Below are 23,307 nucleotides of genomic sequence, written 5' to 3' on the forward strand. Positions count from 1 at the left end.
GAAATGCTCTACATCTGTGCTGTCCAATATAGTACCCACTAGCTACAAGTGGCTATTGAACATTTGAAATGTGACTAGTGTCACTAAACATTTTATTTTATTCCATTTTGATTAATTTACACATATTGAAGTGGCTACATGTTACTCATAGCTACTGTATTGGACAACACACCTCTAGAGTTTGACTTCAAAGATGCGTTTTATTTATTTGAAAATCAGAGTTACATAGAGAGAGGTCTTCCATTCACTGGTTCACTCCTCAAATGACAGCCCCGGCTGGGCCATGCTGAAGTCAGGAGCCTGGAAATCCATCTGAGTTTCCCACATTGGTGGCAGGAGCCCAGTTCTTGGGATATCTTCTGCTATTTTCTCAGGTGCATTAGCAGGGAGCTGGATTGGAAATGGAACAGCCAGGACTCAAATCAGTGCTCAAATGGGATGCTGGCATCACAGGTGGCAGCTTAACCCACTGTGCCACAATGCCACTCACTGGAGATTGCCTTTTCTTGACTATTGTTTGTAAGTCACAATCTGTAACCTGGTTTACATTAAACTATTGACAGAAGATTCATATAAGTGATCTCTTTCATAGTGCTTTCTCACATGAGGGTCTTAGTTGAAGTACTGTTTTGTCCCTGAGAAAGGGAGAATGAGGTTATACAGTGACAAGGTTAAGAGTAGCATGTCTGATTGCCTATTACTGCTCCCTAAAGAGTCTTCAGGAATTCTAGGGTGGAAATGATACTAGGAATTCTAAAGGAACTCAAAAACCATACCTTGTTCCTTTCATGACTGCCCTAGCAATAGGTCAGTTCATTTCTGGGGTGAGAAACACAATATGTGGACCCAAAATTGTAGCTAAGTTCAGGTCAATACACTTTTCTGGTGTGCTTTTGATATTGAACAAGGCACTATCCAGGCATCTCAAAGGAGGAGAGATGAGAAAAATGGGGCATAAAGTTTTTCCTTAAAGAGTTTACAACTTAGTAGGGGTAGGGTTAGGTAGAAGAGATTGGAGGATAACACAAAATATTCAAAAGAACTGCTCTAAAAGACACAGGGAAAGTAGAGACTAAGATCTAGGGAGGGCAAGAGTAGTACTTTAAATTAAAAAACCTTGAATTCCTTGTTCTTTGTACTTCAGTACTGTAAGTTTCTCATTCCTTGTTGTCAAATGGGAGTAACAACAAGAAAATCAAATAAAGTAAGGTAAAGTCGGGGCACATTCTAAACAACCAAGTAATGATAGCTCCCCTGATGGATACTTCTCTTCTCTCCATTGCTGTATCGTGTGTGTGTGTGCGCGTGCGCGTGTGTGCGTGACTGGGTAGAGATAAATACAGAAAGACAATAAGGGAAGTAGCATCTGAGATAAATCCTTAAGAAAGGGTAGTATTTGAAAGTTGGAACTCAAGAAGCAGGTGGTCAGTGTATAGCAATGTGTAGAGGTAGGAAATTACTGGGTGAATTTAATTCATGCTAAGTAGTCCCATTTTGCTACAGTGTTAGGCCTTTCTATTCAAAGTTGGTACTCATACCAACAGAATCAGCATCATCTGAGAACTTGTCTGAAAAGCAGAGTTACTGAATCAGAATCTGCAGTTTATTAAGGTCTCCAGTAAACATGTATGCACATTTAAAAGTCTGAGAAGGATTGGGGTAGAGTAAAACTTGGGGCATAATGTCAGAAATGGACGAGATTTTATGGTGAGGAATTTGAATGCCTTGAGCAAGTAGTTTAGGAAGTCACTACCATTTGAAGTATCACACCAATGAAAATCGGCCTATTTGGGGGAGGACATTTGGCCTAGCGTTTAAGATGCCTGCGTCTCATATGGGCATTCCTAGGTTTGATATCCTGACACTAGCTTGCTGGTCATGCAGACTCTGGGAGGAAGTAGTGATGGCTCAAGTAATTTGGTTCCTGCCACTCAAGTGGAAGACCTGGATTGTGTTCCTGGCTCCTGGCTTCAGCTCAGCCCAGTGCGGGCCATTGCAAGCATTAGGGGAGTGAACCAGCAAATGCATGATCTCTTGCTTTCTCTCATTATTTTTTTTTAAATGTCAGCTTATGATCTATATGACACCTTTGACAAGGCCACTATTTCCTCTGGAGGTATTTATATCCACCACCATTCAAGCAAGCCTAAGTGGAAGAGGACTTTCCCATTTGTTTTCTCATCTCTTCTCCTTACCTGCACTCTCCCAATAATCTTTTACAATTATCCTTGCTTCAGTTAAGCCAGTTATACAGAATATTGAACTTACAAAATGGATAGAATAAGTTCATTTCTTTGCTATTAATTAAGACATGGAACTGAGTCATGTTCAGTTGTTCTGGCTGCTAACCCCTGTGACTGAAGAATGGTATTACAGGCCAGCTCTGTTGGACAGTTTAAGTATTCCCAGAAGTAGCTGGTCAAACAATGGGGATAGAGGTAGTAAGATCACAAATGTGAACTCAGAGGTTTTTCAGGTCCAGACTAAGGAAAGAGGAGGGGTGAATAAAAATGAGGAGGGTCTTCCAGAGATGGATGCATCCCACAGAAAACACCTGCGAGCACGTTAGTGATCTGGCCGATCTCCTAGCCCCTTATTTCTCTAAAAGTTTTACGTTACAAGTTAATTTGAAGATCCTCAAAGGCCCTAACATGGAATCACAAATCTGATTTTAAACTGAAGTCACATGGAAAATAGGACTCAGGTTACAGAAATTTGTTTTGTAGACAAATTATCTAGAATGTGCCGATTGCCCCAAACTGATATTTATTTTTTTCAACATGAATTTCTGTCTGGAGATTGCTACCTAGAATTCAGTTTACTAGATTTCTCAAGATTTTAACCATTTTCTTTTAAAGGGAACTAATCCAAGGTAGAATTGATTTTCTTTTTGCAAAATTATACAGTCTTGGGCCCACACCTGCAAATAAGTGACATGGACCACAGGGTCACATTTCAGTACTATAACCTGAGTCAATTGTTGAAACTGTTAGATTGCATCCTGAAGGTTGCTCCTAATTTGACCTGATAGTGGGAAGCTCTCTAGAGTGAATTGTGGCAGTAACTGTTACCACACCTAGACATAAAGAGAGCATTGATCTTCTCCCACAAGTATCATGAAAACTCTAAAGTGCTTTCCTCAAAGCCAATGAATCATCTGCATCTATATGGCAGACATCATTGTATGAGAACTCTTGACCTACATATTAGAGTATTCACGGAGAACCACACTTCATTCTGAGATGTGTAATCCTGTTGTTCCACTGAATGAAAAATGCCATTCTCCAAGGACCCCTCCTCCACTTTTCCCCCAAAAGCATACTTTCTAAAGCAGCCTTGTATGTGTGTTATGAAGTCAGATAATTTGTGTTTTGACATGACATGAAATAACAGCTGGTCAGCTGCCTACATCAGTCAACTTGGTTTTAGAAGAGATTATATTACCACATGGATTTGTTTGATTGTGAACCTAAGATACAGAAATAGCAGAAGTCCATAACACTACTGTTTCTTATCTATTTGTCTTTATTTTATCAATTCATGCTTCCCTTTGAACAAACTAAATTTTGTGGGCTTGGGGAATGAGAGGATGAGATATGAGGGAGATGAATGAACAAGATGCCAGGTTTTATTAAGTTTATCCTCAGGAATAAAAGGACTTGGACTATGAGACATGTATAAAACTATAGAAAACTTCTGACTTTATTGTTAATCATCTGTTACTCCCTCATTTATTTTTCTTACAGTGATTATCAAGTCTTCCTTAAAAAGTTAGACATCACTCATGCTTAATTTATGGATAATAAGCAAGAAAACAGTTTAACAAAATGCCTCTTATTTCACAGACAGTTTGGAGAAAATGAAAGGAATCTGCCCTCCCCCAAAGATAGTGGTTTTAAAAATTAAGGAAAGGTCAGCGCCATGGCTCAACAGGCTAATCCTCCGCCTTGCGGCGCCGGCACACCGGGTTCTAGTCCCGGTCGGGGCACCAGATTCTGTCCTGGTTGCCCCTCTTCCAGGCCAGCTCTCTTCTGTGGCCAGGGAGTGCAGTGGAGGATGCCCAAGTGCTTGGGCCCTGCACCCCATGGGAGACCAGGAGAAGCACCTGGCTCCTGGCTTCGGATCAGCGCGGTGCGCTGGCCGCAGCACGCTGGCCGCGGCGGCCATTGGAGAGTGAACCAACAGCAAAGGAAGACCTTTCTCTCTGTCTCTCTCTCTCACTGTCCACTCTGCCTGTCAAAAAAAAAAAGTTAAGGAAAGCCAAATGAATACCCAAGAGCTGAGAAAGAAATAGGCTACAGGATTGAGGCCTGTCAGAAATCCTGCATATTAATGTATTACATAGAAGAATGAACTATACAACCTCAAAAATTTCTTCAAAATGTTGTATTTTCCAGTTTCATGATATCTAGTATAAAATGGTAGCAATTGCGCTGCAAGGTTTAAAGACAAATTCTGTAGTTTCTGTGAGAAATACAATATGATAATTGCTAATATTTTTACATGCATATCATTGTTAAAATTTCATCAAGATGAATTATTTGGATTAAGATGGTTTTATTATTAGGATTTAAATAATTTTAATAGGGCTATTTTGTCAAAATAATATTTAGAATGGATCAGATATACCTGGCATTTACTCATTTATTTGTTTATTTAGTGTTAAGGGGAGGAATGAAACAATACAGTAAAAGTAGCTAGAAAGCACTAGTGTCATAGGATTTTGCTGTTTCTGTAGCCCTTGCTCTTGAACTATACAACTTTGAGACCATATTAGGTCTTAGATAATCTAAAATGTGGATTTCTGTTCACTGAATCAGCTTATTGAGTGAGATGTCTCTTTCTTCAATATGATATATTTCCACATTCAAAAATTAGGCTTGGGAAGTTGTATCGAGTTATCAGAATTTTCACATATCTGTATCATATATGAGGTGGATACACAGAAAGTACTTAAAATATCAGTCTTACTCAAGGTCAAAAACTCTTTTTATTCATCTTAGAAATAATACACCTAAATCCCTGAAGTGATCATCTGACACAAATAGAGAACAGCACAATTATAGTCAAATGACTATGACTGAATACTTTTAACTCAACAGATCTTTTGTCCTGGAGTCCCTCAACTTGCAAAAAATGATACAAACAGGAGCAGGTATTTAGCCTGGCAGTTAAGATACCAGTTGGGGGCCAGCACTGTGGTGCAACTGGTTAAAGCCCTGGCCTGCAGCATCGGCATCCCACATGGGCATCGGTTCAAGTCCCACTGCTCCACTTCCCATCCAGCTCCCTGCTAATGTGCCTGGGAAAGCAGCAGAGGATGGCCCAAGTGCTTGGGTCCTTGCACCCACTTGGGGGATGCTGAAGAAGCTCCTGCCTCCTGATTTCAGATCAGCTCAGCTCCAGCCATTGTGACCATTTAGGGAGTAAACCAGCAGTTGAAAGACTCTCTCTTTCTCTCTCTCTGTCTATACCTCTCTCTATAACTCTTTCAAATAAATAAAATAAATATTAAAAATGCCAATTAAAAAGTCCACATTGGACTACCTGGATTCAATACCTTGCTCTAGCTCCTGTATCCATCTTCCTGCTAATGTGCACCCTGGAGGCAGTGATGATGACTCAAGTAGTTGAGTTGCTGCTATCCTCATCAGCGACCTGATTTGAGTTCCTAACTCTGAATTTGCTCCCAGTCCAGCCCCATATGTTGCAGGCATTTGGGGAAGTGAACCAGAGGATGAGAGCTAGCTCGCTCTTGCTCTCTCTCTCTCTCTCTCTCTCTCCCCCTCCCTCTCCCTCTCCCTCCCTCTCCCCTTCTCTCAATTAATTTTTTTTAAAAAAATGTACAAACAGCAGTGAAAAGTTCTATAGAACATTCTTTTTTTTTTTTTTTGACAGGCAGAGTGGACAGTGAGAGAGACAGAGAGAAAGGTCTTCCTTTTCTGTTGGTTCACCCTCCAATGGCCGCTGCGGCCGGCGCACCGCGCTGATCTGAAGCCAGGAGCCAGGTGCTTCTCCTGGTCTCCCATGCGGGTGCAGGGCCCAAGGACTTGGGCCATCCTCCACTGCACTCCCGGGCCACAGCAGAGAGCTGGCCTGGAAGAGGGGCAACCAGGACAGAATCTGGTGCCCCGACCGGGACTAGAACCCGGTGTGCCGGCACCGCAGGAGGATTAGCCTATTGAGCCACCGCAGGAGGAGGATTAGCCTATTGAGCCGCGGCACTGGCCTGTGTCATATCATTCTAATAGAAGATGTTAACAATAGTGAAAGCTGACTGGAATATATGGGAACACTTTGTAGTACTTCACAGTTTTTGTTTTATAAATTTAAAATATTATGAAATAAAAGTTTGAAAAAAGATTCAGTGAGCAAAGTAGAATATATCCTTGGATCAGGGAAAATTCAAGTCAGTCTCCTCACATTATATGTCAGTAATTCTAGAAACTAAAAATGGACATTCAATATCATTCAATATTATAGTAGCAGTTAATATTAATCAAACATCAGCTGTGTGCCAGTTGTGATGAAGAATGCTCTACATACATGATCCCATTTAATATTTTGGCAGTCTTGTGAGTTAGGTACTATTATTAGCCTAGTTATACAGATCATGGCTCTGAAGCTCTGTAGGATCTCAGTCATCTCCTTAATAAGGCAGGGAAGTAGACTAATATACTTGTATAATCCTGTAAAATTATCAAATGCAATAGAAAATAAGAAAGACTTTTATGATTAACAATCATTAATCAGAACCTCCTCATTCTTGAGCATTCCTTTTAATCAGAATTTTACCATCTTGCAGCATGGTACTCAAATGATGGAGATGCATTTAAAATCTAATTAGTTTAAGTAATGTTGATATAATCCGCACCAGAACTTTTTAAGTTATGGCATTCATTCTTGATTATTAGCTGCCTAGTCTTTACTGTCATTACATGGGTTAATAGAATGAGTCACCCCTTCCATGTGATGATTCATTTATTCACCACTATGTGTTAGGCATGGTACTTGGCACAAGGGATAAAATTGTGTGTGTGTGTATGTGTATGTGTATGCAGGCATGAGAAAGAGAATTCTTTCTTAGCGCTTTTAAGCTTAGAGGGGAAAATTTGTGTGTTTTTTTAAGATTAATTTATTTATTTGAAAGAGTTACACAGAGAGTGAAGGAGAGGCAGAGAGAGAAAGGTTTCCCACCTGCTGGCTCACTCCCCAGTTGGCTGCAATGGTTGGAGCTGTGCCAATCCAAAGGCAGGAGCCAGGAGCTTCTACTGCTTTCCCAGGCCATAGCAGAGAGCCGGATTGGCAGTGGAGCAGCCAGGACTCGAACCAGTGCCCATATGGGAAGCTGGCACTGCATCTTTACCTGTTTTACCCGCTACATCTTAACCCACTATGCCACAGCTCCGGCCCTGGAAAATTTGTTTTAATTCACTTGGAATTATATGTATATTTTGATACACACATACACACACAAATACACACATATGCGCACACACACACATTTGAAAGGCAGATTGATTGAATAAGTGAGAGAGAGAGAGAAGAGATGTCCCATCTGGTAGTTCAATCCGCAAAATGCCTGCAACAGCCAGGGCTGATCCAAGCCAAAGCCAGGAGCTGGAAAATCAATCTGGTTCCCTCATGTGGGTGCCAGGGACCCAAGTAATTGAGCCATAACTTGCTACCTCCCAGGATATGCATTAGCAGGAAGCTAGAATTGGGAGCAGGGTCAGGACTGATATGTGATATAGGCGTCCCAAGTAATGTCTTAACCACTATGCCCAACTCCCATCTCCCCCATAAATATTTGTATTTCTTTATCTTTACAACAACCTATGCACTATTATCATTCCCCTTTCACACATTATAAAACTAGGAGAGGATACATGACTTGTGAAAAGCTGTATAGCTAGTAAATGATATCTTGAATTTGAACCCAAATCTATTAGATTTTTTCATCTGTCTTCCATGGAATGTGTTTTGGTCAGTATGATGCTGCAGTAAGAAATGCCAAGACAAATTTTGGGATAGTACACTAATCTTATTTGACTCTGGGACTATTCATGTGCAAAAAAAAAATCTTCATGGGGCCAGCGCCATGGCTCACTTGGTTAATCCTCCTCCTGTGGCACCAGCATCCCATATGGGCACTGGGTTCTAGTCCTAGTTGCTCCTCTTCCAGTCCAGCTCTCTGCTGTGGCCCAGGAAGGCAGTGGAGGATGGCCCAAGTGCTTGGGCCCCTGTACCTGCATGGGAGACCAGAAGGAAGTGCCTGGCTCCTGGCTTCGGATCAGTGTAGCTCCGGCCATAGCGGCCGTTTTGGGGGTGAACCAACGGAAGGAAGACCTTTCTCTCTGTCTCTCTCTCTCACTATCTGTCAAATAAGTTTAAAAAAATCTTCATTTGTAAACAATATACAACTCTTGTCTTCTTTGAAAGTTGTCTTCAAAACAATATCAGTATTTTCTAATATACAGAATGTGGTATTTGTTTCTTTAGTTCTGGTCATGGTAGGGATTTAATAGGACATGGATATGACGCAGTGAACAGTTGACTTAAGATACAGAAACAAGGTTCATTCTTACACTTAATTGCTCACATGATGTAAAGGAAGACTGTTTGACAAGTCCCAGAAGATATTTAATGGAGATGTTCCAAGTGGAGTCTAGTTGCTGAAGAAACAGTATTTGTTATGTGGGCTAAAAACATTAGCAATGGAATACACTTTATTTAAAACAATAACGCAGTAATGTAAAGTCATTTTGTTAGAGCCTTAGTATTCATTTTACTGAAACTTGATTGACTTTTAGTTGACTGGATTCCAAGTGATATATTGACATTTTACAACATTAACTCAAGACTTGTACAGGTACAGACCATAGAAAACTCGAGGGTTAAAGAATAAGCAACATCAGGCCAAACTGATTCCCCTTTTGATAGGATTAGAGACTAACCAGTGGATAAAAAGCTTAGAAGAGATGTTCTAACTTTGGGTTTTAACAAAGCTTTTGATTCCACATTTCATGAAGTTTTAATTGAAACACTTGAAATTTCAGGCACCACTGCCAAAGAAGTAGAAAAAAACTCTGTTGGCACCTGAGTTAACCGTGTAAGACTTGGAGAATAGGAAACACCATTTGTCATTTTATATGACATAGCAGTGACTAGTAAAGTCACTCTGCTTCTTACACCATTTGAAAAGGATGAGATTAACAAACCTAAACTTGGATCATAACTCTTCATCACTCCAGCTACTAACCTCCTTGCAATGTCTGTGTCTTTGTTTCCTTTTCTCATTTGCCATGGTACTCTGGTTTTCTATTTTAGAAACCTCTATATTATTACTGGAAGTGACTTTGACACCAGGATAGTCTAATGATTATATCAGCAGTAGTTTAACCTTGTAATGAAGGAATGGAAAAATGTCAGGAGGTAATCCAAGGAATACAAAGCCAATCTTTTTGAAATAAGAGTGGATCCAACCACAGCCACATTTAAAGAAGGCACTATATTTTTAAGGGAGAAAGGAGAAGATGCTAGCTTGTGGCCAAAATTGTTAAGTTCTCACAGGAACAGGAGGGCTATTACAAATGACAAAGTCATTGTCTTTTATTTTCCAATTTACTTATTTATGTATTTATTCAAAAGGGGGAGGGAGAGAGGGAGAGAGAGAAGGGAAAGAGTGGGAATTTTCCCTATCTGCTGGTTCACTCCCCTGATGCTTGCAACAGCTAAGACTGGGCCAGACTGAAGCCAGGAGCCAGGAACTCCATCCAGGTCTCTCATATGGGCAGCAGGAACCCAAGCATCTGTGCCATCATCCACTGTCTCCTGGGCACATAATCAGGAAGCTGGATTGGAAGTGTGGAGTAGCTGGGATTCCAACGTGGGGTGCAGTTGTCCCATGTAGTGGCTTAATCCCTGTGCCACAACACCCACTCCACTATCTTATATTTTACTTCTTTACCTGTCAATCAGACCTATAAAAATTACAGAGGACAACTGTCTGAATAATTCATCTCTTACTCCTGGGCTCTTAAGATTTAAAAGGTTTTCCACTATTGGCTCATATAATTAAATCTGGAAATGATCCCAGTCCTTAATGGAGTCTGGAATTTGGCTTTCTTTTTCTTCTTTAGGGTTGAACCAGCTGCCCTTTGACCCTGCCAACAACAACGAGCCCCTGCAGTTTGGTAGTGCCAGTGGCCCTCTGGTCACAGAAGGCCTCATTGAGAATGGAGGGGAATCGAGCAAGAAAAGAAAGAGAACAAATGCTCCTTCAGGTAAGCTAGGTGATAATGCGCTGTTTTAAATCAGTGCTATTGAGTCAACATTTTCCCAGAGCCTAATAGAATTTGAAGGAACTATAGTAATGACAGAGCTGCCTGCCCTCTTGCTTGGATAGAGGGAGGGAAAAAGCACATGCATGAATAACTCTAATAATAAGATAGAATCATCAGTGCTGTGGTAAATATGTAAAAGGAAAAAAAAACCTATGGGAACACATAGGGAGAATTTAATTCAGCCTTAGATTGTGGAATGCTTCATGGCAGAAGTGACATTTTTAGCTGATCCTTGAAGAATGGATAAGCTTGACATAAGAGGAAATGAGTAAAAGAACATTGTTTTAGGCAGAAGGAATTGCATGAGTGAGTGGTTTCACTGTACATTTTTCTTTGTGTATGCGCATGTGGCTAGCCACCCTTACTTTACTTCTAACAAAGATAACTGAATATATTTGCAGCTCTCCACCTACACCTGTGTTGCCCCTAATACACACTGTACTCATATGTATTTTATGCCCTGAGAGTTTTCTTAGAATATCTAGCAAATCTCCTAAATCCTCTATAACAGCTGGCTGAATTTTAGCCTTTCTTTCAATCCACCCCGCATTTCCATCGTTCATGTCCCACTGGCCTATTCTCATTTGAAATTTCTCCAAAAGGTGTGAGAAAACAATAGAAGAACAAGATATTAACTGATCATTTGATATTTTAAAATTTAATTTCTTTGTTGCTTCACTAGACATTTGGAAACAGAATCATTAGCATATGGAGACTGATCTGAGGTTTTGAGATGGACCCAGTAGACATGTTCATAGTTTTTTGCTTGTTTGTTTTAGTTTATGTTTTTGCTATTCTTTTGCCGTCAGCTTGTGAAATGCAGCATGTTTATAATCATATAATATCATATTTGATATTTATACCATATGTATTTCTGCTTACAAATAAAGATACCTGTTACATACAAGTTTGGAAAAGGAAAATACAGTAAACCATTGGCTACATGGAACATTCAATGAAAGAGTAATCCTTGGGGTCAGTGTTGTGGTACAGCAAGTTAAGCCACTCATACAGGAAAACAGTGACCCTAGCATCCTATATGAGTGCCAATTCAAGCCCCAGCTGGTCTGCTTCTGATCCAGCTTCTTGCTTATGTGCCTGTGAAGGCAGTGGAAGATGACCCCAGTACTTGGGCCCCTGCCACCCATGTAGAAGACCCTGATGGAGTTCCAGGCTTCTGGATTCAGCCTGGTCCGGCGCCCTGACTGTTGTAGCCTTTTGGGGAGTGAACCAGCGGATGAAAGATTCTCTCTCTCTCTCTCTCTCTCTCTCTCTGTTACTCTGCCCTTTCAAATACATAAAACAAATCTTTTTTTAATGAGTGATTCTGAAAGAGCTCTGTTTTTTAGAGCATGGAAGGCGTAGTGTATAGCCAAGGAACTGATCTGAGTTCTAATCTTGGCTCCATCTCTCTTTGTGTGAGCTGGGGTTATTTGCTCAATGCCTCTGAATTTCAGATTCTTCTACTGTGAAGTAGTAGCACTAAAAGTGACATTTTAGGATTATTATGAGAATTAGTTGAACTGATCTACTTAACATGGTATCTGCACACAATAATCACTTAATAAATGCTACTTTGTTATTATTATATGATAGTATAATGAACCTAACCTTTTTAAGCCTCAACATGTTTCACATTTTTAGCTTACCCATTGTGGGTGCAAATTGACTTATGTGATTGAGGGTTGTGTGTCTATATATCTATATATTTATGTATATAAATTATCTGCCTTTTAACATACAGTCAACATAATTTAACATTTGCTTGTTCTTTAGGAGCAGTCCTTAATTATTGTGCTATACGCTAATACTCTGTTATAGTTTTCAAGGCTTACTAAGGAATATAGACCTTTTAACTCTGCACTAGATTGTCCTCAACTGTGTTGTTTTCTCAGATATTCATATTTTATTCATGTCTTTTCTGCAGTCTGTGTTCACTTATTTCTCTCGGTGTCCCTTCATGTGGTGGCTCCTGTTCTCCTTCTAATAAGTTACAAGCTTAAACCAGCCAGCTCCTCAAGTTGATGTGTTGTGTTAGTATGTTAAAGAAGTCAGCTGTCAGTGGAATCTGCTCTTGATAGAGTGCAGGCGATTTAGGGCATCAATTTTAAAGCATGTGTTGGGTTGTTCTTAGGCCTTTGTTGATTACTGAACTAGTTTCACGATTGTATTTATGTGAAGTGATGTGCTAGTTTAGGGTAACACCTCCTGAACTGCAGTTTACTCATGAGAGTCAGGAAAGGGTTGTATGCATTAATATGAATTATGAACTAACTTTAAAGGATTATAGTTTTATTTTTAATGAACATATTCAATGAGAGCAAGGTAACTGCTGCAGATATAGGATGTTAACAGTAGAGTACTCTAATCTATAATTAGCAGAATCAATTTGCATTCAAATAATGAATATGCTGAAGTTCTTACAAAACAGTATGTTATTTAAAATATGTGAAATAAACCTTTGGCAGTCTAAATTATCTCCCTTGAAATCTTGTTCATACTATTTGCTTAGTGAACCCTTTCTTTGTAACTAGTACAAAGGTAACTCCAGCCCAGGTTAAATTACCACAAATTCCAAATTAATGTAGTCCAAATTAATGAGGTTTTACAATACAGGGAGTCTCTTATAATTATCCAGCAAGCAATTTTGTGATATTGTAAATGGGCAGATTGCTGTATAATATTATTTTCTTCCTCTGACGTGCTAGACAAAAAGGAACAGGGGAGATATTTTGTGCATAGGAGCTTCCCCCTGCCTTTGTCATGTTTGCTGCATTGTGGTAAGGATGGAAGTCCTTACAGAAACTGCCAGCCATTTGAGTTCTAAGGCAAGATACATGTCCAGCCAATTGCATCACTCAGTCCTGTAACCCCAATTAAGTCAAAACCATCTCTCTCCCTCTCCTTTGTTAGAAATGAGGTATGGATCTTTGCCTGAAGCTCCAGTTCCTCACTATACATTCATTTTTCCATCCTCTCCCATCCTTCATACTCTACTCTTTTTCTACAAACTGGCTCTCTTCTTTTGTACAAAGGTTGATTTCTTAAAGGTCATCATTGACCACCAAACTGTCAAAATCAGTGGCCAAAATTTTGACCTTTGTTTCATTCAGTGCCATAGGTTGAGCATCCATAATCCAAAAACCCAAAATTCAAGATGCTCTGAAATCTGAAAATTTCTGACTGCCAACATGGTGCTCAAAAACTTTTGGATTTTAGAGCATTTCAAGTTTGGGATTTCCAGATTAGAGTATTAAACCAGTAAAGTCATAGGAAATACTGAAGATTTCTTTTTAAATTCTGAAACAGCAAACATGTCTGGTCAAATACCTTTCCAATAAGGGACACTCAAGCTGTATTAACAACCTCACCTTCCTTGCATTGCTTCTACTTTTGTCTTCCTTGGCAATATATTTTTCAGATTCTTCTTCCTCCTTTAAGCATCATCTTTCATTTTCTTCCTCCCTCCACTGTAGGTTTGCTTTTGTTCACATTTGATGAAGAAAGGTTAAATAAACATGCCCAAGGTTGAACATCTTAGCAATGTAGTTCAACCAGGCCTCCAAGTCCAAAGCCCATTTCTAACTAGTTACTAGTATGCCATAGTAACTGTGTCTATAGATATTAAAAATCTAGGCCATCACTAAAATATTGTTTAAATGTTGATGGCAGACTAGAGAAAACTTAAGTTTTTGTGAATACAAGTAAGTTAGAATAAGGTGAGCGATCTTGAATTTTATTACCTCTAAGATCTCTTCAAATTCTGAGATCCCATAGTGACTTCTTTTCAGGTTCCTTTTCTTTGTTGCTGCTGCCTGCAAACAAGTTTTCAATTTCAGGCAACCTAATCAGCTACCTTTCTCCAAACTCACTATGCTTACCTACCATGGAGCCATGTTTATCCATTCACTGCCTTTACCCAGAATTTTTTCCCTTTTCCTCCATCCATCAAAATCTTGTCCAATAGACTGCCTAGTACATGTCCTGTCTTCACTAAGAAGACTTCTGGATCATCCTAGTTAGAAATATTCTCTTATACTTTTGAAATCCTCTGATCATTATATTCATATGAATCACTTGACACTGATTGTGGGCCAACTTGAACTATTGTTTATATGCTCCTGTGTATATGTCTTATTCAAAAAGCCCTGATTCCTTGGTCTTTTAACAGAGATGTGGTATCTTGGCCCTGCAATTCTTCCATAAATGTTCCTATTGTTTGCTTTGGATTTCCTTTGTAATTTTACTAAGAAATTTTCTGCCTTCACATTCTTTTATATCGATGACTATTTCTGTGCTTCTGTGTGTAGCACATCTTTAAGTATCATTTGTAAGGCTTGACAAGTAGTGAAAAATTCTTTAAATTTCCATTTGTTATGGAATATCTTTCTTTCACCTTCATTCATAAATGAGAGCTTCGCAGGGTACAGTATTCTGGGCTGACAATTTTTTTTTTCTTTTAAGATGTGTACTATGTCTCTCCATTCTCTCCTAGCCTGAAGGGTTTCTAATAAGAAGTCAGCTGTTAGTCTAATTGGGAATCCTCTCAAAATAATCCTGCATTTCTCTCATGCATATTTTAAAATCTTTTCTTTATGTTTTACTGTTGAAAGTTAAACTGCAATGTGTTGTGGTAAAGATCTGGTCATGTTTATTAGGAGTTTTGTGTGTCTCATATACTTAGACATCCCTTTCTTTCTCCAAATATGGTAAGTTTTCTGTAATTATTTCACTGAATAGGCCTTCTAATGCATTCTCTCTTTGATAGCATCCCATAAATCTTGAACATTGTCTTTAATTTTTCTAATTGTCTAGTTTCTTCTTCCCCTTCCTTTCTTCCTTCCTTCTTTCCTTCCTCCTCTTCCCCTTCTTCCTTTTCCTCCTCCTTCCTTCTCATCATGTTCTTTTTCATCATCATCTTCATCTTTGTCTTCATCTTCTTTGGGTCTGACTGAGATGTTTCCAAAGATTTGTCTTCTAGCTCAGATATTCCTTCTGCCTCACCAAGTCTGTTGTTCAGGCTTTCCACTGTATTTTTATTTGACATATTTAATTCTTCATTTCTAGCATTTTAGTTTGATTTCTCTTCAAAATCTCAATCTCATGGGAAAAAGTTTCCTCCATGTCATGTATGGATTTCTTTAACTTTTGGATTTGCTTCTCATTGTTTGTGAGTAATCCTAAGATCATTCTTTTGAATTCCTCTTCAGTAATATCATCAATCTCTTCATATTTACACTGTAATATTGAAGTGTTATTGAATTCATTTGGGGGAGTCCTGTTGTCTTCCTATTCTTATTTCTTGAATTTTTGCATTTGTTTTTAGGCATTTGTGGAAATACTTGTTTGTTTTCTCCTCTGGTGGGTTTTATCTTTGAACTATGCTTCTGTTGCTTAGTGGACTATCTGCTCTTTGAGCGAATACTCAGAGGTGTGTGCTGGATGGGGGCAGGGAGCTCTGATCAGTGTTCCAGGGTGGGATGAGTATCCTGTGTGACACCCAAGTTGGGTGTGGTAGATCTCCTCTGTTGTCAGCAGGGAGAGGGTATGATCACCTGTGTTGGTGTAATCACACTGTCACCTCTCTTCCAGTGTGACAATGTCTGGGGTTAGCCCAAATGGATACCCCTGTTTCCACACTAACTGCAACAAAGAATCTGCAATCCTCAGTGTGAGCACAGAACACTCTGCAATGACCCCACCCCAGGCAGTCAGGGAGCTCTGAGCTTCTAGTGCCACACATAATGATTGCCCAGAGACCAGCTAAACCCTGTACCCTATCATACAGAGTTTGCACAGTCAGCACACAAGACTCCCACAGTCACAGGGTGCAGAGGATCTGCTCCACCCCACTGCCCTTTCCTGTCCACAGAGACAGCAGAGACATACCCAATACAAGCTGCCTGTCAGTGCTCTGCCTTGGCAGTTAGAGCCCCGGAGCCTCTGATACGCTGAGAGGATTGGGCACCTCATGATCCTACATGGCTGCCCAGCCCCCTGTAACCCCTCCCAGCCAGAATCAATCAGTTGGGAACACAGCTTTTTTCCCTCTGGTAAAACCCTGGTCAAGTACACACAAGAGCCACTTCAGCCTCTACAGCTATCAAAATGGTGCCTCCTTTTGGCCAGTTGCCTGGCGCCCTTGTGGAGAGATGGGTAGAATGAAACGTGCTTTTCTTTCACTGAATTAGGAATTAGGCATGTACCCTGTCCCCTGCTAGGGCTCCAGTCCAGACTCAAAGACAGTGTGGTCCATGTGGCTGTCCCTCAGGCAGTATCACTAGTGGCATGGACTGCCACAGCCTGATGTCACCTTGTTCTCTGATGCTGCTGTCTTCTCCAGTTCCAGGCTGTGGGGGTTGGGTGTGGTTTCTCTACTCATGGCTACATGTCCGTGCCTTCCATGGTGTCACTTTTCCTCTGTAGAATTTCCACTGCAAACTTCACTCCAACCCCCCCACCCTTGGAATGTACTTCCTCTGCTTTTCTTCTGCTATTTTCCCCTTGTTTTAAGCAGCATGTCTTTTTTCTATTCAGCCATCTTGGGATCCCCACCCCACCCTTTATATTTTCTGTTATTTTCTTGTCATTCCCAAGATAGAACTTTGCATGAAACTGAGCATTTAGTATCTGACTTTTTTTTTTGGACAGGCTGAGTGGACAGTGAGAGAGAGAGACAGAGAGAAAGGTCTTCCTTTGCAGTTGGTTCACCCTCCAATGGCCGCCGCGCTGTGGCTGGTGCACCGCGCTGATCCGAAGGCAGGAGCCAGGTACTTATCCTGGTCTCCCATGGGGTACAGGGCCCAAGCACTTGGGCCATCTTCCACTGTACTCCCGGGCCACAGCAGAGAGCTGGCCTGGAAGAGGGGCAACCAGGACAGAATCCGGTGCCCCGACCGGGACTAGAACCCGGTGTGCTGGTGTCGCAAGGCGGAGGATTAGCCTGTTGAGCCACGGCACCAGCAAGTATCTGACTTTCATCAACTGCCAACCTTACTTGTCCCTAAAGGTCAACCTCAGACATTTGTAAGATTACATACTTATAGCAGCCACAAGTCAAATTCTTGGGGCTTATGAAAAGAATACCTGTCCTTAATGGAATGATTTCTTCATTACCAAGTAAAATTTTGTAGGTGCCTAAGGTAAATTTTGAGTGCCCTGCCTCAACTGTCTGTGATGTAGATCAGTAATCTGGATTAGATATTCATGTTCTGTCTGACTACATTCTATTTCTTTATGGATCTATCTGTTTTGTGGCTTTTAAGGTTTAACTCACAATTGTGCAGAGTATTTTCTGCTCTCAACTTTCACCTTTTCCCTATGGAAAGATTTCTTTGGTGGTACTACAACTTACTTGTCCAAGTGAGGTAAATCATTTATTCAGATGATACTCTATGGCAAAATAGTAAAAGATTGTTAAACTCACATTAAATCACAATGCCAGCGTCCCCTCCCAAAGATGCCAGCTGCCTCCTGGTTGAGAACCATCTGGATTTGTAGATGCAGAGATACCAATTATCTCATCAAATAGTCCCACTAAAGTGAAAGAATCTATGAGTGAACAATGATGACTAAAATATTAAGCTTTGTTTTAAACAACATCATGGTATATTAGTATTCGAAGAAGGTGTCAGCTCTCTGGAGGAGTGGACATAATTAAGTGGGAATAATTAATGACACTGAGTGAACATCCAGATGTGGACATGGTCCTACTTCCATAGTATTTTCTCTGTAGACATGTATCCAAAGTTAGGTTTGTGCTTAAACACATGGTGCCCAATACTAAGCAGTATTGCCAAGGTTCATGTGAATAATGAATAACTCTGTATGAAAAGAGCTAGTGCAAATCCAACCATTTAGAATTTGCAATAATTACTGAATTCTAAGAGTTCAAGATCTCCAGAAGGCGCTTCGATTCAATAGCAATTTGTTTCGATATGGCGATTCTTTCTCTTAATGTATTTTCATACTCACTGCCTTTTAAAAGGAGGTGCTAATAACCAGAGAAGTCAGATGACTTTGACTAAAATAGACTCGTGTCATCAGGAATGTTATATTAAGGACCACTAGAAGGTCCTAATCTTGATCCTAACTCAATTCTTAAACTTTCCTTTAGAAATTCTAGACATCAAAATGGTACTTGACAAATAAAGACAGTAAGAAATTCCAGTATTGCCAAGGCTAGATTAATAAGTGCAAGTGGGCCTGTAGAGCAGCAAGAGATATTTGCTCAGATGTAAAGAACTAATTGTAATGGGTCATTGGGAGAAGTTGTTTAAGCTCACTGGGAAGAAAAAAATAGAACAATGAAATGAGTACTCATTTGCCTGGGAATACTTTTGTTTCACTTCTTACCTGGAAGTAGGACGATGAACTAGGAAAGTTTTCTATGACACTTAAGCCCTTTGATTTGCCTCCGACTCACAGGGCTGAGACTTTTATTTCACATGTACTTTGAAGTCCACAAATGAAAGCATTGATTGTTTTTAAAGAGAGAAAATGCCACCATTTTATATCTTGGTGTGTGGTATTTCTAGCATGTCAGTTGAATTATTATATTGCCAAAGGCAAGAAGAGGCTATTGTTCCCTCAGATGGAATTAAAATAAGAAAAAGAGTAGACTAATAGCCCTACTCCATTTCTTTAGTCCTTTGGATGTTTTTATCTGATTACAGTTTCAAGAAATAAAACCATTATCTTAATAACTAGAGGATCAAAAAAGTAAGCTGTCTTCTTTTTTACTAAGGTCTGGTACAAACAGTGTAAAATTTTACATCTTCAAGGACTGTCCAGGGGAGAGTAGACTGAGGGTGGCACACACACGAAAAGGCAGGATTAAAAAAATACAGATACATCTCTTTTAAGTTGCCCCAATCATTGGGATAGGCTTGGAAAAATTTTGTTTTCATTTTACCTATGTCTTTTATGAATTCTTGTCTTAGACATGAAATATAAGTCTCATTTGTTTATAATATAGAGGCTAGTGGTAAATTTTGAATCATAATATTTTATAATTGAAGACAACCTCATATAACTCCACCATTTTTACAGACGACGAAACTGAGACCCAGGAAGAGGACTTGTCTAAATTAACATGGTTAATTTGTGGCAGAACAAGAACAAGTTATTACCAGACCTGTATAATCATTTCAAATTGGCTTGACCTGTGGTGTGTGATTGAGTCAATTTTGCTATAGATTGTTACACCCTGGAAGTGCTGACTTCCTCCATGCTAGTGGTATTACATGATTTGAAACAAGCTACCCTCATAGTGTAAGAGGCCCCATATCTTTTTTGGCTGCCACACAGGGGAAAACCCTTTGGTCTCAACATGGAAGAAGGGGTTGAGATTGAGAAACACCTGGAGGGAATTGCCTCTGAAGGGCTGAACTCAGGGCAGCTCAGCAAATCACAGAAGAAATTCTTGGTGACATTGGCTTACTTCACAGTTTGTGTCCACCATCCCAGGCCACTCTTAGGTCCACTCCTACAAGTGGGAAAACATTTTATAATTGTGTTTTGTCTGTGAATTAAACTTAGGTGCATATGGTTGTCTAGGGGATTCCTTTCAATTTCTTGATTGTTAGTCAAATATCTGTCTGAAAAAAATCAGTTTTAGGTCAATAAACCTTTCATAGTAAGAAAATTCTTAGACTTGGGGAGGTTGTTTCCTTCTCCTATTAGCTTAGTAAATTTCTCAACTGACAGCAGTTCCCATCCTTAGAGCCTGAAAGGGCGTCCGTGGCCTTAATCTGAGAAAGGGGCATACTTGGACATACGTAGTGATAAGTATACTGAATACGACAGTTTTAATACCGTATTTGCACTTTTTATTAATCTTTTAACCCTGAGTGAATCATGAAAGCCATTTCCAAGCCTCAGTTTCCACATCTGTTTAATGAGGAAAACAGTTTTTTAAACTGTCAGATAATACTTTTAGGATTACTACTGCTATTTGTTGGGGATTGAGAGCATGAAGTAATCACGCTGGTTTTCTCCTTCCAGTTATCAATCAAACTGAGAAAAAAAAAAACTTGTACAGAACAAAATATGCTATCAGCCTTATTATAAATTAGACTATATTGAAGAACGTGTCTTGAACCTAAGGCCTAAAGGGACTTCCTGTCATCACCAGCCACAAATGTATATTTTGATACCAGACCACTTATCTTGTCCGTGTCACAGAGAGTAGTAGCCTGTGTAACACTTCGTTGGAAACTAGAAATCAGTAGTGTGATGGGTTAACATGCCTGTCACTCCAGGACCCTGCCTGTGCCCTGACTAAGCTGTGTTCACTTTATAAGCGAAGAAGGGTCAACTCTGCTGGAGAGCATTGGACCCGAGAAGCAGAATGCATAGGTCAGGCTGTGAATGAGCAAGCAAGGGTGGGGTGAAAACCCAGAGAAGTTTCTTCAGTACTGTCTGCACTTCCTCACAAATAGCACGGAAACATCCTTCTTCCCATGGAGTGGTGACAAGCCCCTCAACCTCCAACATTGTTGTTTATTTTATTATTAACATAACTTTGTTTGGGGAAACTGGCAGTCCATTGTGTTGGTGGGAAGAAAAGGGTTGTTCTTTTTATTTTTATTAATATACTGAGAGCAAATTTCACATACTTCATAGGTACAATTCCAAGATGACACAACCATAGTTCCTGTCCTTCCCTTCTCCCTCCCTCAATCCTGCTTCCTTCCTTCCTCTCTTTTTTCTTTAATTTTTGCAAAGATATAATTCCAGTTCACTCCATAATCACAGGCCTAATTCATCACTAACCATAATATTCAACAAGTAAAAATTAGGAAGACTGCAGCTCCACAGGAATACAAACAAGGGCTAGAAACAACAATCATATCACAAGACATCTGTTACCTATACTTTTTTTGGTATTCTATATTTATTTTTTATTTATTTGAAAGGCAGAGTTACAGAGAGGGAGGGGCAGAGGCAGAGAGAGAGAGAGAGAGAGAGAGCGAGCTCTTCCATCCACTGGTTCACTACCCCAAATAGCCACAATGGTCAAGGCTGGGCAAGACCAAAGCCAAGAGCCAGGAGCTTCTCCAGGTCTCCCATGTGTGTGCAGGGGCCCAAGCACTTGGGCCATCTTCCACTACTTTCCCAAGTACATTAGCAGGGATCTGGATTGGAAGTGGAACAGCTAGGACTCAAACCGATGCCCATATGGGTTGCTGGCATCTGAAGCTGTGGCTTTAACTACTATGCCACAACACTGGCCCTGAAAAGAGTTATTCTACAATAAATGTGTGATATTTAGTTTTGTTTTTTATCAATTTAAACAATCAAGACAAATTCCATTGGAACCAATCATATCTTATATAGCCTCAGAGTAGTACCTTACAGTGAAGACATCTCATTTTCACGAATTTCAAGCACAGAATACCTTGTTGCCATGTCAGAATTATAATTTACATTTGGTTGCAAAGTTTTCAAGTCTTCCTTTCTCCTCCAAGACACCAAAGTACAGCAATTAAAATACTTTTTTGCTGCTACAAATAACAGTTGATACTTGTAGAACATCTGCTGAGTGCCAGATACTGTTCTATGTATTTTAAATGTGTTAACTTATTTGATTCTCATAGAAATCCAGTCAGGTAAATACAATTATTAGCTTCACTTTATAGATAAGGAAATTTAAAACACAGAGAAATTAAATAATTTCGTATATAGTAATAATTATATCCTGTAATTGCCATATTATAAAGTATATAGTTTAGAGGAGTTGAGATTCAAAGATAAGCAGTGGGGTGGGTGTTGTGGTACAGCAAGTTAAGCTGTCACTTGAGAATCCTGCCCCCCATATGGGAGTGCCAGTTTGAGTCCCCGCTCCCTCTGCTTCCGATCCAGCTTCCTGCTAATGCTCCTGGAAAGACAATGGATGATGGCTCAAGTGCTTCAGTCCCTGCCATCCACATGAAAAACCATGATGGAGTTCCTGCTATTGTTATTGAGAGCATGTGGGAAGTGATCCAATGGATGGAAGCTAGCATGCTTGCTCTCTCTCTCTCCTCTTCTCCCCCTTTCAAATAAATAAAAAAGAAACACAAAGGCAGTGTAGCTCCAAGTGTCCACAATTAATTAAATTAGGAAGAGTTGAGGGAGGGAAGATAGCAGTATCATTTACAGCACTCCAGATGATTCCAACATGCAGCCAGTCTTTCAAACGAATTCAGCTAGCCATCTCACATCAGAATATGCCTAGGGCACTGTGGTTAAAAATGCTGGGTGAGGGGCCCTACGCTGCGGCATAGCGGGTGGGGCCACTGCCTGCAGAAGAAGCTCCTGGCTCCTGGCTTCAGTTCAGCACAGTTCTGGCCGCCGTCGCAGCCATCTGGGGAGTGAACCAGTGGATGGAAGACCTCTCTCTCTTGCTGCCTTTGCTTTCTGTAACTCTGCCTGTCAAATATATAAATAAATAATTTTTTTAAAAAAATGCTGTGTGTTTACATCTTCTAAAACAGAATATGTCTTGAGTCTTCTGTAAATGTTGACCTTTGTCAGTATCTCAACACAGAAAGAAGGCACTGCCTAATTTGAAATTTTCTTTTTGCTTCCTGATATGCATTTATTATCTATTTTAATAACAGTCTATGGTGATAAAATTCCCTCTGGTGTGGGCAAAGGGACAGTCTTGATTTTCCCCCCAATCTTTAGTTTCCTTGATGATGTAAACTACTCATTTTAAGCCATGTAGGTGATAGTATTCCACATTCAGTAATTCCTTGTGTAATATAATTAATTTTAAAATATTTTGCTTGTTCTGCATTTGAATTTTAAGCAACAGCAACTTTCATGTGCAATATGTTTCATGGAACATAGTGAAGGTTGATGAGAGTGGCATACAGAGCCAGTGGATGTATGCCCAGTTGCAGAAATGGAGTATGGTGATAATTGGGGAGAGGGAGTAGGTTTTAGAAGGTGGCATTCTCTAGCTCCAGTGACT

General features: G+C 40.0%; 1 protein-coding gene across 15 annotated transcripts in view; it reads left to right on the forward strand.

Moving 5' to 3' along the window:
- ENOX2 (ecto-NOX disulfide-thiol exchanger 2) overlaps positions 1-23,307 on the forward strand; it is a 331,670-nt gene that overhangs the window by 128,894 nt on the left and 179,469 nt on the right. For 11 of the 15 annotated variants that reach the window (XM_062183765.1, XM_062183768.1, XM_062183769.1 and 8 more), the window contains exon 3: positions 10,143-10,286. The exons of the other annotated variants lie outside the window; for them this stretch is intronic. The gene's annotated coding sequence lies outside the window, so the exon portion shown is untranslated. The remainder of the gene's footprint in view (positions 1-10,142; positions 10,287-23,307) is intronic. 15 annotated transcript variants of the gene reach the window in all.

The sequence above is a fragment of the Lepus europaeus genome, chromosome X (genome assembly GCF_033115175.1).
Source record: "Lepus europaeus isolate LE1 chromosome X, mLepTim1.pri, whole genome shotgun sequence".
Lineage (NCBI taxonomy): Eukaryota > Metazoa > Chordata > Mammalia > Lagomorpha > Leporidae > Lepus > Lepus europaeus.